Genomic DNA, 19,501 nt, shown 5'->3' with positions numbered 1-19,501 from the left:
TGAGTATAGATTTAAGTGTCAGGAAGTCACTTCTGAGAGTATTTGTATGGAGTGTAGCCATGTATGGAAGTGAAACATGGACGATAAATAGTTTAGACAAGAAGAGAATAGAAGCTTTCGAAATGTGGTGATACAAAAGAATGCTGAAGATTAGATGGGTAGATCACATAACTAATGAGGAGGTATTGAATAGAATTGGGGAGAAGAGGAGTTTGTGGCACAACTTGACTAGAAGAAGGGATCGGTTGGTAGGACATGTTCTGAGACATCAAGGGATCACCAATTTAGTACTGGAAGGCAGCATGGAGCGTAAAAAATTAGAGGGAGACCAAGAGATGAATACACTAAGCAGATTCAGAAGGATGTAGGTTGCAGTAAGTACTGGGAGATGAAGAAGCTTGCACAGGGTAGAGTAGCATGGAGAGCTGCATCAAACCAGTCTCAGGACTGAAGACAACAACAACAACAACATGTCGTTTTAAAGCTAAAACTTTAAATAATAAGATACGACTAATCTTAATGAGTGTAATTCGACTAAAAAAAAAGCAACAAAAAATCACATTTTTTACTTTTTCTTTTTTAACACCACCGCCAAGTCAAAACGTGCGCGATATGGAATAATGAAAATAGTATGCTAGTAAAGAGCGTGTTTTAAGCCTCATTCACAGAAAAAATTTCACCGATAACTGTAGATTGTATAAACGATGAAAGAAACCTAAGGAATATGGAACCGACACAGCGCCGCCGAATTGCTCCGCTTTGGGGATACGCGCTCCGTCTCGAATGGGTTAATTTCCTGAGAGTAGCACCACACATTTTAGAGTTGATCGTTGCACCATGAGGGCGGACTTCAAACAGAATAACCCTGTCAGAGTCTTTCAAAGTGCTGAAACTATGTTTCATCGCCTGTGACTACGTTCGACAAATAATTGTAGCGATCAGCCTCGTAACACGAAAGCAATTCCGCACAGACGATCCTTCGTTGCTCCTTACGGTCTTCTGTTAGGTGTCGAGGAACCCAACAGTTGGACGAGTGTGTCTGCACTACCAACGAAGTCCATTTGTACAGCGGAGCGTTTGACTATGATCCGTCGATCACCTCGAATGAGAGTGTCCGCACGTTCCGACATTGTAGTATTCACAGCTGTGTGCGGCCGGACGGCACGCGGGAGGCTGGGCAAGTTCACGCGTCCTTGTTGCGATGATAACAGACGCCTCGCCCAACTGCTCACCGTGCTTTTGTTCACTGCCAGGTCTCCGTAGACGTTCTGAAAGCGCCTACGAATATCTGCAATGGCCTGATTTTCACCATAAGAAACTCAATGACAGATCTCTGATTGGAACCCACCTCAGTTACATGCGCCACTTTGAAGCTTCATTTCGGAGCTTCTTGAAACTATAGGAGCTGAAGCGGGAATAATCCACAGTGTCCCACAACAAATTCCGCATTTCTATCCAAAACTGGTCGAGAAAGACATGTGTTGCATTACTCATTGAGCGTGCCCCCTATTTTGAAAATTTTACAGTGAAAAAGTATTAACTGATCAGTTTAAGTTTGGCGCATTTTACAGCATATATTGCAGCGAAAGAAATGCAACTAACAATTCTAAATTATTTTTAATGTTGGAAGGAAAGCTGTACCACTTTATAGTGTGAAATAAATACGTGATTCATTTTGGCGATTGGCCGTGACGAGCTGCGACGTGCCACATTCGACGCTATGACGACGCGTTTGCTGCCGATACAGACCGGAGCATTCACTCGCACATGTGCTTTCAAGCTAGAAAGACGTCTCGAGCTGTGCACTTCTTTCTGTACTGCGTACAGCCAACATGTCATTCGTACAAGAGGTCTGTTCGAAGATGATATCTTTCGTTCAGCTTGTTGAGAAGAGTCCTTGTCTGTGGGATTACACTATGAAATCGTATTTGAGGGCAAATGTGACCAGCCTGGTGTGGAGGAAGCAATGGAAATGAAAGAAACGGGTAACAATTTGCCTTGGAATCTATACCATCTTTTTTAACTCATTATCTTCATATTGCAGTTACTTAATCAGGTAACAAACCTACGGCTTTGGTCGCTGATTTGTGTTCTACAAATTACTTCATGCGAAACGGAAATGGAGGAGCCCCGTTTACGATTCTGGAAATATTAACTGCAGGTATACACACTGAGCAAGCCCCCGTTTCAGTACATTTAAACAGACGTCAGGCAAGAGTTTCAATATACTTTCTCTCTGGAATGAGATTTTCACTCTGCAGCGGAGTGTGCGCTGATATGAAACTTCCTGGCAGATTAAAACTGTGTGCCCGACCGAGACTCGAACTCGGGACCTTTGCCTTTCGCGGGCAAGTGCTCTACCAACTGAGCTACCGAAGCACGACTCACGCCCAGTACTCACAGCTTTACTTCTGCCAGTATCTCGTCTCCTACCTTCCAACCTTTACAGAAGCTCTTCTGCGAACCTTTTTTACTTTCTCTCTATTCGTGCAAATTAGCATCTCATGGGGAGAAACGCCAAGTCGAAAATTTGTGTCCTGCTTTCGCACAGTAGCTGATGCTAATTGCTCCAAAAATTGGAAATTGTCTGGACTCATTCTGTAGAATTCGTGGAATGTGTGTTCGTGCTGAGAGAGCTCATGAGGAACCACAGCCGATATATATGGTATTCATAGCATTGTATGGGTGCATCCAGTACTTCTTTTTCTTTTTCAGTGGTTTGAGCTTTAAATACTGAAGCCACAACAACGTCCTCTTCAGTAGAGCTCACGATTGCAAGAGAGCCAGAAACGTGATTCGTGCTGTATTTTTTTGTCGTAACGCAGGTCGCATCGCGTGTCGCATCGCCCCAGTGGGAACATGAGAGAGAAGCAGTAGTTGAGAATGAGACAGGGTTGTAATCTATCTCTATCATAATTCAGTCTGCACAATGATCAAGTTGGGAAGGAAACTAAGAAAAAATTTAGAAACGGGTTTAAAATTTAGGGAAAAAAACAAAAACTTTGAGGCTTTCTGTCCACATTGTAATTGTGTCAGAGATAGCAAAGTACTTGTAAGAGGTATTTAATGTAATCAAGGTTCAAGATAAATATCAAAAGCGAAAGAAGTGTAACTAAACGTAATCGGATGGTGATGCTGAAGGAATTAGATTGGGTAATGCGAAACTAAATGTATCAAGGCGATCAAAAAGTTTCCGTTTGAGAGCGTTGCTGCAGTGTGTTCGTATATGCAACGTAGTGCGGCTTCAATGCGGGTGTATAAGCACCGACATGCAGGCAAGGGATTAGTGTGGCATCCGTGTCTTTCAGACGTGTATCGAGCGGGGTGGCGCAATGGTTAGCACAACGGATTCGCATTCGGGAGGACGACGGTTCAAACCCGCGTCCAGTCATCCTGATTTAGGATTTCTGTGATTTCCCTAAATCGCTCCCGGCAAATGCCGGGATGATTCATTTGTAAGGGCACGGCCAACTTCCTTCCCATTCTTCCCTAACCCTATGGGACCGATGACCTCGCTGTTTGTTTCCCTCCCACCAAATCAACTAGTCCGACGTGCTTGCGGTAAATGGGAAACGTGAACTACGGCGACATTATTACCAAATGCGTCCAAACAGGACCAACGTGCAGTTAAACTTTTCATGGCTGCAGAAGGAGAAACGCCGACAGGAACACCAGTGAGAATGAAGAATGTGTATGGGGCAGCACGTTTGTCGAAAACCACCGTTGTGGAATTGTGCGCGACAAAGTGTGCTGCTGCTTCGTGATAACGCATAAGCTGCGCCAACTCAGGTGGGAGACATGCGATTATCTCGCCTTCGGTCTTGAAGGGTCGACGATTTCTGTCAGCCGAGGATGTGCAGCAGGCAGTTACGGACTTCTTCAAGCACGCAGAACACGGTGTTTTACCAAACAAGTTTCTTCAACCTGGTGTGTCGGTGGATGATTGCCTCAATCCTCACAGCAATTTTGCCTGATTGGCATACCGAGTCTCTATTGCACGGCCGTTGAATGGAAACTTCTTGATCGGCCCTTATAGTAAGTGGCTTTTGCGATTTGACAGCAAAATTATTAATGTCGACAGTCGGTAGAAGCAGAAAAGATATAAAACACAGACTGGCAGTGGCAGAAAGAGCACTTCTGAAGAAATGTAGAAACATCGAATACAATTGTTATGATGTATTTTCTGAGGATGTAGACTTGTATGGAAGTGAAAAATAGAGGGCAAGCAATTCAGACGTAGAGAAAGAAGACAGATTTGGAACCATCGCATATAAATTTAAAGGTTAGGAAGTCTTTTCTGAAGATGTAGTCCTGTGTGGAACTGAAAAGTGGACGGAAAACGGTTCAGACAGGGAGAAAGAAGCTTATGAGAGACAGTACTATTGATCAATGTTGAAAATGAAATGCGTAGATTGGAGAATTAATGAATAGGCACTGAACTGATTTGCGAAGAAAAGATATTATTGGTCAGTTGACAGAACACATCCTGAGGCATCGAGGACTCGTCAGTTTTTTAATGGAGTGAACTGTGAGGGGATAAAATTGTAGAGGGCTCTCAAGGGTTGCGTACAGCAAGCATGTTCAATGGAAGTAGTTTTCAATAATTACGCAAAGCGATGAAGCCTGCAAAGTATTTAAGGGATAGACTAACTTGGAAAGGTGTACTACATCATTTTCCAGACTGAAGACCGTAATAACTACGTTATATCGCGAATTATGCACACAGACACACCCCTCCAGCCTCTCAATAACGCGTAGTTACGGTATTGCTTCCCGAATTAATAAATCTGCGTACATCGTATCTCTTTGGAATCTATCTTTACGTGCAACTGCCAGCAAGTGCACTCTTGACTTCGTCACAGTTTCCACAAGTCCATAATACGTTTCTAAAACGTCAGTTGCAATCTAATACTACTCCAGTAACGAATTAAACAATGAAAACTCCACGTAGAAATATCAGCAATGTAGGAAAAGAAATAGTGCTACTTACCGAAAGAAGAGACACTAAGTTGCAGACAACCTCAGTTAAAAGACACTACATAATGCTTTCGGCCACAGCCTTCATCAGCAAAAGAGAAACACACTATTCATGGCAGTCTGACCTGAGATGATGGAGTTGATTATGTGTGCGTGAGGTGTGCTTGCTTGTGTGTATGAACGGTGTGGATGTTTTAAAGGCACATTTGCAGGATGGGCGTGGATATATTGCAAGAATGTAGATATAAACTCCGAATATAAATAAAGAATTACTTAAGATATTAATTAGTATAAGCGGCTGTATCGATTGTGGCGAGCAACCGCTGAAACATTAGAATAATTACGCACTTCAGTTGTCTTGCCGAGAAGACGGCACCTTTTTTGTTGTTTAAGCCGCATATCTACCATCGCTGCAGATAATTATTTGTCACACCACCATTATTCTATTTTATTTAGATGCGGCTTCTTGGCATGGCGAAAGGTTCCGTGTTACAAATGGTCCAGCACTAGCCAAAACTTTGGAATTATTCAATCTACGAAGTCCGATAAAGAAATATTTTCAGAAGAGTCACTCACGGTCAAACTTGCAATGAACGGATCTCTCGCGAAAAGCCATTGTCAAGTGCCCAAAGTTTGTATAAACTGATCACATACTACTATCATAACCTCTTATTGTTTGTCTGTTCTCTGATAATCTCAAACCAGACAGGAGAACCCACGATAAATCAAAAAGTGATAAGAGACGTACGATAAGGAGCGGGAGTCCTGATGTGGGGATGGTGTGGAATAGTGAGGGTAGATTAATAGTTGATAGGATGGGTAATTATCAGAATGGATTTCATTGTCAAGGAGAGGAAGATGGATGAAGTTTCGTTGGGAAACGATGGTGAATGTATGTAGGCGTACCATTGATGGAACGTGTCGGAATAGGCGCGGCAGTGTACAGGTATTAGAAATTTGAGGGGAAAGAATTAGAGTTTCCGGAGTTGATGATGAAACAGATTCTATTTTTCTTCGTTGTTATTTATCGGGCAGAGAATGATCTTGCAGCAGTACGTTACATTACCGGAAATATAGCGGAAACATTGCGCGGAGACATTCTTTAAATTTAAATTCAACCAACGGTCTTACATTGTACGGCCTGCCGTTTAGTAGGTTACCGAGTATCGGACTAGACTTACGACTGGATTTTGGACTTCTCTACAGAGAGACCTCAACACATCACTGTTAACGGAAGAAAATCGACAGATGTAATAATAATTTCAGGAGCCCCTCAGAAAGTGAGATAGGGTCGTTACTGTTTACAATATACACAAATAATCTAGCAGGGAGCTTCGAAAACTCCATAATGCAGTTCGCAGGTGATGCGGCTATCTGTAGGATACTAAAAACAGAAGACTAGCGACTTGCATGAGGACCTTCAGAGGATTGATGAATGGTCCAGTGAATGGCAGTTGACGCTGAACGTAAATCAGAGACTTAAATTTTTGCAGTGAAACCTGTGTCCAAGCCGCAACATACCACGACGCAGTATTTACAAACGAGCTGGAGAAAATGTGAGTAAACATTATGAAAATGCGAAAAGTAATCCTCGGACAACAAATTACACGAAATAGTTCGCTATACCTAATCTTCACAAAACTTTTATAGATGTCCACAGGTTCAACTCAGCTACACGCAAACATGTTTGGTACGTAAAAACAAACTTGTCACGCTAAGGACTAGCAAAATACTAAAATGGTGAGACCAAAATCGGACATATGCCATGAATTTTGTCAGAACTTGCATTTTAAAAATTGGATAATCAACAAAAAATTCAATGCAGACCATTTCTGACATTCCTCACGCTTGCAAACGAAATGATGTACTAATTTAGACCTGTGGATGATTTTGGTTTGCAGCTACAGGACACACGCAACGTAATGTAAAAGGTAAACTGTACATACAATTTAAATGACAACAAAATCTAATGTATCATATTCCTTAACCTAAAAAGAACCTGTATGTATGTATTTCAGGAAAATAATAAAGAGAACCCCCTGAGAATGCTACAACTGCCGTGAAACATGTTTGGGCGATAACACCCAGGAACAGTGTCGAACACAATCGTTTTGGTGGTTCAGGCGTATGGGGAAGTATAATATTGAGTGGGCGTACTGACTTCCAAATCTTTGAACACAGTATGCGAGGTGCCGGGGTGGAGGAGAGTTTGTACCTCTTTAATTCCGGCGAATTTTGCATGAGAAATGTACATGCACTCGATCCTCTCTTTACCTACCACCTACTTGATTATGTGCACAACGGTAACGGAAGGAATTGATGGTGGACCCTGCTATTTGGTAAAATAAGGAGTGCATACTCACAATAATTTAATAAAAATCATTATCTACTCAGTAAAGAAAAAGGGAATTTTATCATAATAAACGATAGGAAATGGGATTCTACAGCTATGAAATGATATGCGGATTAAATATTACAACGTGATTTATTACAAATCAGAACACAAAGGTACTTAATTGTCAATACAAACTATAGGCTAAAGGGTAGGTCATACTGAACTATTGTTAGAGTAAGAGTTGGCTTGAGAAAAAAAGGGCTCCTGTTCTCTTGGATGCAATAGATTGACAATAGTGACTGTATGTTCTAATGAATCAAATATTACTCCCTCGACTATATTGCAGTATCACGATTAGTACTGAGAGCTCACATGGAGAAACAAGCAAGGTGGACTTGCAGCAAAGCGAGCGCGCATGCTACTGAGAACTTCAGTATAAAATTGACAGGTCCTACAATGCCGGAGCCTCAAAATACTTTACCAGTTCAAAATGGTTCAAATGGCTCTGAGCACTATGGGACTTAACATCTATGGTCATCAGTCCCCTAGAACTTAGAACTACTTAAACCTAACTAACCTAAGGACAACACACAACACCCAGCCATCACGAGGCAGAGAAAATCCCTGACCCCGCCGGGAATCGAACCCGGCAACCCGGGCGCGGGAAGCAAACTTTACCAGTCCTAAAACCTGCAGCATGTCGTCGGTATTCAGCGTTCTGATGATGTAGGCGCCGACTTCTGCTGTGCGGCAGCTCTGTTCCAACCCCTGACCTCGAAGGTTGACCGAGAATTCTAAGTTCTGCCGAAAAAGTGCGACTAAGTCGCAAGACTGTCCGATTCGGACGAATATCAGATCCCCCATGCCCTGCGCCCGCGCAACGCAAAAGCGAAGCGAACGTTACTTCAGCTCCCCACTACCCTCGAGAAGCTGTGAATCAGCATTCAGTGATGATTCCAAAATTCCCCAAAACTATCTCAGAACATCATTCACGCCAATAGCGACCGCTCCCTCCAATTTGGAGCAGGGCTTTATGACGCCAACTAGCCTCAGTTAAAGTTGACAAATGATGCCTCTGCTATTCAGCTCACGGCAAAGAACTTTGTCGTGTGCTGTGGAGAGCCTGCATGTATTTAAAAGTGCAGTTAGGAATTATCAATCTCCTCTGGAACAGTTACCCACTCCCCGCCGGAGACGGCTGCTGTCACTCGTAAGACCTACAGTGTCACGCGCTGCGACGCACGCGCCGCTGTCTGTCCTCTCGTGAGCCTCGGCTAGCAGTAAGACGAAGCTATACGTGTTTTATAGGAGTGTTAGCTGGAGTTACTTTTGTTTTTCCGTACTTGTTCTCCAAGAATTTTAGTTATTTAGCGATGTTAAACGCAATTACAACTTTCGAGTGACTATGGAAAGGGATTATGTGAAGGCTGATTAGGGAAGCCTTCCAAGCGTAGATACATTTATGGTCTCTTCGTTCTTAAAAAGTAACCCAGGTTTTTAAGCTCTTAAAATAAGAAATGTGAAAACTCAACTGCATGGCGACTGGACCGTAAGTACTGCGAGTCAGTAAGAAGTTGCAAAACAGTCTTAAAACTGAAGCAATCTGGAGCTAGATTATTTGCTCGGACCATGCTGAAAAGGTTTTCCGAGGCAACTTGTGAAAACCTACACAATAAAACACAGTGGAAACTTTTTCATTCAAAGGTTAATTCTTTTTGTTAATTGCTCTGGTTGTTGCCAGAGCTGTTATTGTTTTCCAGGTACTGTACCTCTTTTCTTAATTTTCAACCCGAAAAAAAAGAGCACTTAAGATTGCTGTGAACATTATGCTGCAAACCTCGCCTCCCGACCTATACCTGTTTCTGAAACACAAGAATATGTGATCAAATTTATAAACCCCATTTTGGAACTCCATGTATGTGTATAGGAGAGCATCTAAGCGCGCTTGCCGCTGGTTTTTAACATGAAACGAATGTGATTACCCACGCGGCGCCAGTCTCCATTTAGTATATTTTCACTAAGGTTTATTAAAATCTATTTATTTCCAATCAATCGAATTTCTCCGAAGCCAAAAAAGATCCAGATTTACCTCGGACCGATGGACAAGAATACCCCCTCCCCTCTCGTCGCAGAACGTTACCGGATCCCTTCAAAACTAGGGCAAATCTGGGAAAAGCTGGGCATATGGCAGGCCTAGAAAGGTGTACAAAGTTGAGCGTAATAATTCCCTAAGAAGAAGAAAGGAACATTGCCACGTTTTAGCGACAGTTTGCGTTCCGTTTTGCAGCAAAGGTGTGATGACCGCCATAAATTAAACATCATTTGAATCTAGCCTGCAAAAGTTTATCCGGCCATTTATTTGTGTGGAAGATGTTTTGTACAGAAAATTACGTCACCGGCTACATACATACAAATCACATCCAAAACGTTTTAATATTTGCCAGTCTGTGAAAAGCAGCATGTATAGTATTTCACAAGTATGAGGAAGGACTACTCACATTCACACAAGGACACGTAAGTTTCACAGTTAAGCCTGCCTGTGAACAGTCTGTAGCCAAGTTAGAACACTTCTGGAACGCTGGGACTGACAACTTGACTCGCCTGACCACCGGTGCATTCAGTTCTGAGCGGAAACAGTCGATTGTTTTCCTTATTGTTAAATTATTATTGTTGGCTGCACTCTGTTGCCATCGGTCGTCTATTATTGTCGTTCCACTATTTGTGAACAGTGCGTTTACGTAATAATGAGTGACCTTGTGTCTGCCGCCTGGATCAAAATGCCAAAAAGCTCATTTTCATGTGAATTTTACTCAAAAACTGACACAGATGTTGCGGTCTGCATGATGTGTAAAAAGGAAATATGTTCCCACTGTTCATCTGGTAATCTAATGGACCACTTAAAAAGGAAGCATCATCAGTTATTAAGCACTGCATTTGTGGATAATTCGTCAGAAGATACAACAGGCAGTCAACTCGTTCCATCCGCTGCTGGCACTGTGTCTGTCTCTACCGTCTCAGGCACGACGATGTTTATAACTGAAACAACGGTAGTAAACCAACGATTCAATCGTCCAAGTACTACAGTCCCTCAGGCGGCGAGGAAAATTCCACGGCAGGCGACGATTATTGGTACTATGAAGGTAAAAGAACTATCCGGTAGTAAAATTAAAGAGTTTGAGAACCTCCTTGTTGATATTGTGGCTGGGACTTACCTACTATTATCTTTGGTTTTTGATACCAAATTTAAAACTAGTTAAGACACTCGAACCCCGTTATTCTTTGCTTTCCAAGAAGATCCTGACAAACAAACTGTTGAACGATCGTTGCTCTTGAAATTTGGGGAGTTATTGGCTGAAACCAAATGTGTTGCAGTGACTGTTGACATGTGGACCAAGTTAGATACACAGGGGCTTTTGACATGCGAACTACGACAAATGCACTTTCTTGAGCAATACTAACTACAGTCCCCTGTTCTGGCTATTGTGCACGTCACTGATCGGTACGCCGGCCGTTGTGGCTGAGCGGTTCTAGGCGCTTCAGTCCGGAACCGCGCTGCTGCAACGGTCGCAGGTTAGAATCCTGACTCGGGCATGGAAGTGTGTGATATCCTTAGGTTAGTTAGGTTTACGTAGTTCTAAGACTAGGGGACTGATGACCTCAGATGTTAAGTCCCATAGTGCTCAGAGCCATTTGAAGCATTTGAACTGATCGGTACACTTCCGAAAATATTAACGAGATTGTTAAAACAGGTGGTTCTGAGTGAAGAATAACTGACAGTGTTTTCTCTAGTCACTGACAATGCAAGTGTTATAGTTCATTTTAGTTGTACTACTCAAACATTTAATTTAGTAGTATCAGATATCTTCACCCGTCTTAAATCAGCTGTAAGCTCCTTGAGATAGAAATGTTCCAAAATCATAGGCTTTTTCAGATGCTGTACTGTAGACATTGCGAAACCGGTAGTCCGTCAAGTTAAGCTCAATAAAAAACAGTTAAAGCTAAAACTGAAGACGTTCAGGAGTTGGAGCTCTATATCGCTTATGATGTAGCACCTAGTGCCGGTCCAAGAGGCTCTGATAATGGGATTTTCATATGCTAACTGTGAAGCTTTTTCATATTCAGTATTCACCATTTCCCGTCAGAGTCTTCATACTTGCAGGACAGAAGTTTCAACTATTCCCATTATCGTTCATTTTACGACTCAAAACATGTATATTATATGCGAGGAAATGCTCAGGGATGGGTTGTTCATGCACTGAGAGAACATTTATGACTTCTACACCTTCGAAGTCACTGAGCACTCCTATTTATCTAAAAGCAACACAACACTCCCCTTCTCCTTTTATGCAAGTAAGTTCGCCTATTGTGACGTCTAGTGGTCAATTGCGTATTACATCGGGGTGTCAGTACACTTGTGATCAGAAAGTGTAGTTCTGGTTAGCAAGCGGTATAGGAAAATTATGAGGAACTACCTGACCATCAGCAGCAAACAACTTCAGCTCTCTGATCTCTTGGCTGAAATTTAGACGTATTGCATGCGACGTGTTAGATAAGTTAGATCAGTGGAAGTGTGGTAGCTTTCCCTACCAGATGCAGGGATCGTACCAATAACAGGGACGACATGTTGGTATGACAGTGTTGCTTTATTGCTCATCACCTGACTTGCAATACATACGCGTGGTGCAGTGTTCTAAACCAAATTGACTTCTCTGGGGTCCACCCAGATATGGCAGATAGAGCGCTCAGACACAATGTTCTCTGGACAGAGGCATTACTCATGCTGGTGTCCCCACAGCGCCCGCCCCCCTGCAGCACCGAACACTGGGATGCGATGGGTCATCAGGCGGTTGGGTCGCTAGACCAGTGTCTTTCAACCTTTTTGAATACGCGACACCTTTCCAAGTAAAAATATTCTGGCGACCTCCAGAACCATGAATGTCAACGATTTCAAAGGCAACGTATTTAATTTCCTTTCTATTGATTCGATACTGATCAAGAAGTCAAGTGCAATTCACGAAGAGAGGTCGCAGTGCTCTACAGGCAGAGATATAATTATATTCTTAGCCGCGGTAGAGCCACGGTGGTGAGAAAAGGTCAGCGGGGGCATAGTCGCGCGTTTCCGGTCACTACAAGCAGTTGTCCGAGTACGACAGCAAGTACGGACGTGGTTATTGTCTTCGCGCTTCGGTCTGAGCGAGCATAAAATGGACAAGTTTCTTATAAGATCTGTGCAGCCCTTCACACCTGGTACAAGTGAAAGTGGCGGAAGTGTATCAAAATCGAAAAAAAAAGAAATAGACTTTATGACGACAGTTATCTGAAGTATGGTTCAAATAGCTCTGAGCACTATAGGACTTAATTTCTGAGGTCATTAGTCCCCTAGAACTTAGAACTACTTAAACCTAACTAACCTAAGGACATCACACACATCCATGCCCGAGTCAGAATTCGAACCTGCGACCGTAGCGGTCACGCGGTTCCAGGCTGTAGCACCTAGAACCTCTCGGCCACTCCGTATCTGTTGTATGGGTTTACTGTCATTAACAATAACCTCAATGTGTAATTTGCGGCGAAGTATTGTCACTTGAGAGTATGAAACCACCAAAGCTTCTGCGTCACCTCTCAACTAAACATTCCAAGAAAACTGATAAGCCGGCCGGTGTGGCAGAGCTGTTCTAGGCGCTACTGTCTAGAACCGCGCGACCGCTACGGTCGCAGGTTCGAATCCTGCCTTGGCCATAGATTTGTGTGATGTCCTTAGGTTAGTTAGGTTTAAGTAGTTCTAAGTTCTAGGGGACTGATGACCTCAGAAGTTAAGTCCAATAGTGCTCAGAGCTATTTGAACCAAAGCTGATGAACCGTCGGATTTCTTCGAAAGGAAGCTGAAAACACTTTATCAGCAGCAAACTACTATGATTCAGGTAATAAAATAGTAATGCCATTCGGCCGATTTTTTATACGTTTTTCTGATTTAGCAATATTTTTATCTGGTTTTAGGTATCCAGTGTCAACGAGAAAGCGTTACTAGCTAGCTACCGAGTCGCTAAAGCATGGAAGCCGCATACAGATGCAGAGAATCTTATTTTGTCAGCAGCCCTGGATATAGTTGAAATTATGTTAGGTAAGCAAGAGGCAAATAACCTGAAACGCACTCCACTTTCTGATAATACCACTGAACGCAGAATATTCGATATGGCCAGTGACATTCGAGAACAGTTAGTCGAAAAATTAAAGAAGAGCCTACATTTTGCTTTGCGGTTTGATGAATCTACTGATGTTTCAATTTGTAGTATCTGTGCGCTTTGAAGCAGATGAAAGTATCATGGAAGACATTTTATTTTGCAAAGCACTCCGGGCGAACACTACTGGCCCGTGTTTGAACGACATGTTTTTAGAAAGTACTCGCAACTACAAGACTGATTGGACATAATGTATCGCCATTTGTAGTGATGGTACTAAAGCTATGATTGGCAGTAAAACTGGGCTCGTCGCGAAATTAAAATCAATAATGCCAAATTTTTCGTGGACACGCTGCTTTCTTCATCTACAAACTCTGGCAGCCACGATTTAAATGATCTGTTTAAGAGATGATCAAAGTTGTAAACTCTATTACAGATAATGCGTTGGAAACTCGATTGTTTAGGATCATTTCTGAAGACATGGTTTCGCTCCATCAAAATCTTTATCACGCGCCTGCCCATGTGGCCGAGCGGTTCTAGGCGCTACAGTCTGGAACCGCTACGGTCGCAAATTCGAATCCTTCCTCGGGCATGGATGTGTGTGACGTCCTTAAGTTAGTTAGGTTTAAGTAGTTCTAAGTTCTAGGAGACTGATGACCTCAGAAGATAAGTCCCATACTGCTCAGAGCCATTTGAACTTTTTCACTGGGAGGACCGGTGGCTTTCCAAAGGAAAGGTATTGACACTAGTTCTGGACCTAAAAGGTGAATTGTTAATGTTCTTACAACATTCTAAATCTCGATAAGCGAATTACTTTTGTGACTCTGTTTGGCTATTAAAATTAGCTTTTCTCGCCGATCTTTTTAATCACCTAAATATTTTAAACAAGAGCCTCCAGGGGAAAGAGGAAAACATAACAGCTCAGGATAAAATCAAAGGATTCCTCGCAAAACTTAGTTTGTGGTCAACGTTTTTACCAAAGATGACGTTTGAGTCTTTCCCTTGTATTCAGACGATTGTCGAAGAAATTGAAATTGACCAGTAGGTGGTATTAAGTTCTCACTTTCTTTGCATGATATAGAGCTTGCATAATTTGGAACAGAAACTGTTAAGTTACTTTCCAGAGCTGAACTCTGACGCTGACAAAGGTCATAGATGGATACTTAATCCTTTTTTATATAATTATGTCACACAAAATAAGAAGTCTTGCATATGCGGATGAATTACTTGCGATGGCAGATTCGATTGAAAGTTTGCAAAGTAATATTTCAGAGCTAGATCAGAAATGTAAGAACTATGGTATGAAGATTAGCAGCTCCAAAACGAAAGTAATGTCAGTGGGAAAGAGATATAAATGGACTGAGTGCCAAATAGGAGGAACTAAGAACAGGTGGACAGTTTCAAGTACTTAGGATTCATATTCTCACAGGATGGAAACATAATGAAAGAACTGGAAGCGAGGTGTAGCAAAGCTAATGCAGTGAGTGCTCAGCTACTCTCTACTGCAAGAAGGAAGTCAGTACCAAGACAAAGTTATCTGTGCACCGTTCAATCTTTCGACCAACTTTGTTGTATGGGAGCGAAAGCTGGGTTGATCCAGGGTACCTTATCAATAAGGTTGAGGTTACGGATATGAAAGGAGCTAGGACGATTGCAGGTACTAGTAGATGGGAACAATGGCAGGAGGGTGTGCACAATGAGGAAATCAAAGAAAAACTGGGAATGAACTCTATAGATGTAGCAGTCAGGGCGAATAGGCTTAGATGGTGGGGTCATGTTACACGCATGGGAGAAGCAAGATTACCCAAGAGACTCATGGGTTCAGCAGTAGAGGGTAGGAGGAGTCGGGGCAGACCAAGGAGAAGGTACCTGGATTCGGTTAAGAATGATTTTGAAGTAATAGGCTTAACATCAGAAGAGGCACCAATGTTAGCACGGAATAGGGGATCATGGAGGAATTTTATAAGGGGGACTATGCTCCAGACTGAACGCTGAAAGGCATAATCAGTCTTACATGATGATGATGATGATGATGATGATGATATAATTATGTCACGATGACGAAAGAAGCACTAATAGATCTAGCAGCTCACGGGGTGCTTAAAATGGAATTTAATCCACAAGAGATTGACGTCTTCTGGATGAAGAGAAAAGAAGAGTATCTACAGCTGGCAAAGGAAGCTTTGAAATTATTTGTGCCATTCGCCATCTCCTACCTTTGTGAATTAGCGTTCTCTTCAATGATGAACATAAAAATTAAGAAGAGAAATAGACTTCAACTAGAAAATGGTTTGGTAATTTGTGTTTCAAAAATAGAACCACGATTTGACAAATTATTAATAAATAAACAGGCACGGCCTTCTCATTGAAACTGTTGTATTTTTATTGTAGTCTAGGACCTATAACCCTTGCTTACTTTCGTCTGGATAAGTGGTAACCGAGGCAGATATCGCTGGTGTCGGTCTGTGAATAATAACTGTTCAAAGCAATAAAATCTTAATAAGTGTCAAGTATGTTTTTTAATAGCACAAATGAGAGACATTAGTCATAAGGCATCAAACTGCAGATGCGCCGATAAAGTGCTGTGCATTTACGTATAATCGCTGGATCGTACCATGATTGTTATTGACTTTACTCTTGACGGTATGGCAGGGAAAGAAATGACAATGAAATAAGACAAAAGAAGAGTGTATTGTTTAACATCAGTGTTATTATTATTACGACGAACAAAGTACATTAGACGCTCCGACAAAGACAACGCCGCAGACAACGCAGTATTCAGCTGTACTCTTAACGACCTCCTCGAGTTGCAATTACTGTAACCGATACCTCAGCTCGGATCTCCTCGACGATGTTGCCAAATTCTCTGTGACGGTGTTGCAAGCAAGACTCATGTTACTTCGTAGCCTTGAAAGACCTCTATATGAATTCCATTTTAGATATGTTGTCGTTAACCAACACGAATTCAATAAAGTTGCTCGTAAACCGATATGTAGGCAGATGTTCCATTCAGTTAGCCGTCTTCTGTGTTTATGACTCATTTTGAAGAGAAGATAAAAACAATTTTCTTTAGACGATTTCTTGTAAAAAAGGATGTACATTTTATAAACTGTTTTAGTACTTTTTCGGAATGGAATGCATTGTCCTTTTTCTTTTACGTGAATTCCACCTGAAAAATGTGTTTCGCATAACGAGTGTTTCGCAATGCAGAAAAGACTCAAAAGTGAATTATCCTCATTAAACGAGGTCCCACTGTACGGTCAGTTTGTAAACAAGAAGATCTTTTTCGAATTTTTCACGGTTACGTATTGGAAATTCTTCATTTAGTTACTGATCGCTTCCTGAACACAGTTTCCCAGTTTGCGTTTATTGTTTGTTAACACGGTGCCATGAGCCATGGACCTTGCCGTTGGTGGGGGAGGCTTGCGTGACTCAGCGATACAGATGGCCGTATCGTAGCTGCAACCACAACGGAGAGGTATCTGTTGAGAGGCCAGACAAACGTGTGGCTCCTGAAGAGGGGCAGCAGCCTTTTCAGTAGTTGCAAGGGCAACAGTCTGCATAATTGACTGATCTGGCCCTGTAACACTAACCAAAACGTCCTTGCTGTGCTGGTACTGCAAACGGCTGAAAGCAAGGGGAAACTACAGCCGTAATTTTTCCCGAGGGCATGCAGCTTTACTGTATGATTAAATATGATGGCGTTCTCTTGCGTAAAATATTCCGGAGGTAAAATAGCCCCCCATTCGGATCTCCGGGCGGGGACTACTCAAGAGGACGTCGTTATCAGGAGAAAGAAAACTGGCGTTCTACGGATCGGAGCGTGGAACGTCAGATCCCTTAATCGGGCAGGTAGGTTAGAAAATTTAAAAAGTGAAAAGTTATATATAGTGGGAATTAGTGAAGTTCGGTGGCAGGAGGAACAAGACTTTTGGTCAGGCGAATACGGGATAATAAATACAAAATCAAATAGGGGTAATGCAGGAGCAGGTTTAATAATCAGTAAAAAATAGGAGTGCGGGTAAGCTACTACAAACAGCATAGTGAATGCTTTGTTGTGGTCAAGATAGACACAAAGCCCACACCTACTACAGTAGTACAAGTTTATATGCCAACTAGCTCTGCAAATGATGAAGAAATTGATGGAATATATGATGAGATAAAAGAAATTATTCAGGTACTGAAGGGAGACGAAAATTTAATAGTCATGGGTGACTGGAATTCGAGAGTAGGAAAAGGGAGAGAAGGAAACATAGTAGGTGAATATGGATTAGGGGTAAGAAATGAAAGAGGAAGCTGTCTGGTAGAATTTTCCACAGAGCATAACTTAATCTTGGTTCAATAATCATAAAAGAAGGTTGTACACATGGAAGAATCCTGGAGATACTAAAGGTATCAAATACATTATATATAATGGTAAGATAGAGATTTAGGAACTGGTTTTAAATTGTAAGACATTTCCAGGGGCAGATGTGGACTCTGACCACAATCTATTGGTTATGAACAGTAGATTAAAACTGAAGAAAGTACAAAAAGGTGGGAATTTAAGGAGATGGGACCTGGATAAACTGAAAGAACCAGAGGTTCTACAGAGTTTCAGGGAGAGTATAAGGGAACAATTGACAGGAATGGGGAAAAGAAATGCAGTAGAAGAAGAATGGGTAGCTCTGAGGGATGAAGTAGTGAAGGCAGCAGAGGATCAAGTAGGTAAAAAGACGAGGGCTTATAGAAATCGTTGTGTAACAGAAGAAATATTGATTTTAATTGATGTAAGGAGAAAATATAAAAATGCAATAAATGAAGCAGGCAAAAGGAAGTACAAACGTCTCAAAAATGAGATCGACAGGAAGTGCAAAATGGCTAAGCAGCGATGGCTAGAGGACAAATGTAAGGATGTAGAGGGTTATCTCACTAGGGGTAAAATAGGTACTGCCTACAGGAAAATTAAAGAGCCCTTTGGATAAAAGAGAACCACTTGTATGAATATCAAGAGCTCAGATGGAAACCCAGTTCTACGCAAATAAGGGAAGGCAGAAAGGTGGAAGGAGTATATATAGGGGTTACACAAGGGCGATGTACTTGAGGACAATATTATGGAAATGGAAGTGTATGTAGATGAAGATGCAGATGGAAACCCAGTTCTACGCAAATAAGGGAAGGCAGAAAGGTGGAAGGAGTATATATAGGGGTTACACAAGGGCGATGTACTTGAGGACAATATTATGGAAATGGAAGTGGATGTAGATGAAGATGAAATGGGAGATACGATACTGCGTGTAGAGTTTGACAGAGCACTGAAAGACCTGAGTCGAAACAAGGCCCCAGGAGTAGACAACATTCCATTAGAACTACTGACGACCTTGGGAGAGCCAGTTATGACAAAACTCTACCATCTGGTGAGCAAGATGTATGAGACAGGTGAAATACCCTCAGACTTCAAGAAGAATATAATAATTCCAATCCCAAAGAAAGCAGGTGTTGACAGATGTGAAAATTACCAAACTGTCAGTTTAATAAGTCACAGCTGGAAAATACTAACGCGAATTCTTTACAGACGAATGGAAAAACTTGTAGAAGCGGACCTCGGGGAAGATCAATTTGGATTCCATAGAAATGTTGGAACACGTGAAGCAATACTGACCTTACGACTTATCTTACAAAAAAAGATTAAGAAAAGGCAAACCTACGTTTCTAGCATTTGTAGACTTAGAGAAAACTTTTGACAATGTTAACTGTAATGCTCTCTTTCAAATTCTGAAGGTGGCAGGGGTAAAATACAGGGAGTGAAAGGCTAGTTACAATTTGTACAGAAACCAGATGGCATGGAATAAATAATTACCACATCTGAAGGTGAGAAAATTTGCAAGGTGCTTTCACAAAACGTTGTCACTTCCGTGTGACATATATACTGTAGCAGATGACTGTCATGAAACATACGTTACCAGCCATGCTGCAACAACTGCTTTCTGCTGCGGCGCGACGCACTGAGCAAGGCTTCGCGACCCCCCAG

The sequence above is a fragment of the Schistocerca gregaria genome, chromosome 5 (genome assembly GCF_023897955.1).
Source record: "Schistocerca gregaria isolate iqSchGreg1 chromosome 5, iqSchGreg1.2, whole genome shotgun sequence".
Lineage (NCBI taxonomy): Eukaryota > Metazoa > Arthropoda > Insecta > Orthoptera > Acrididae > Schistocerca > Schistocerca gregaria.
This window is presented reverse-complemented; position numbering follows the sequence as displayed.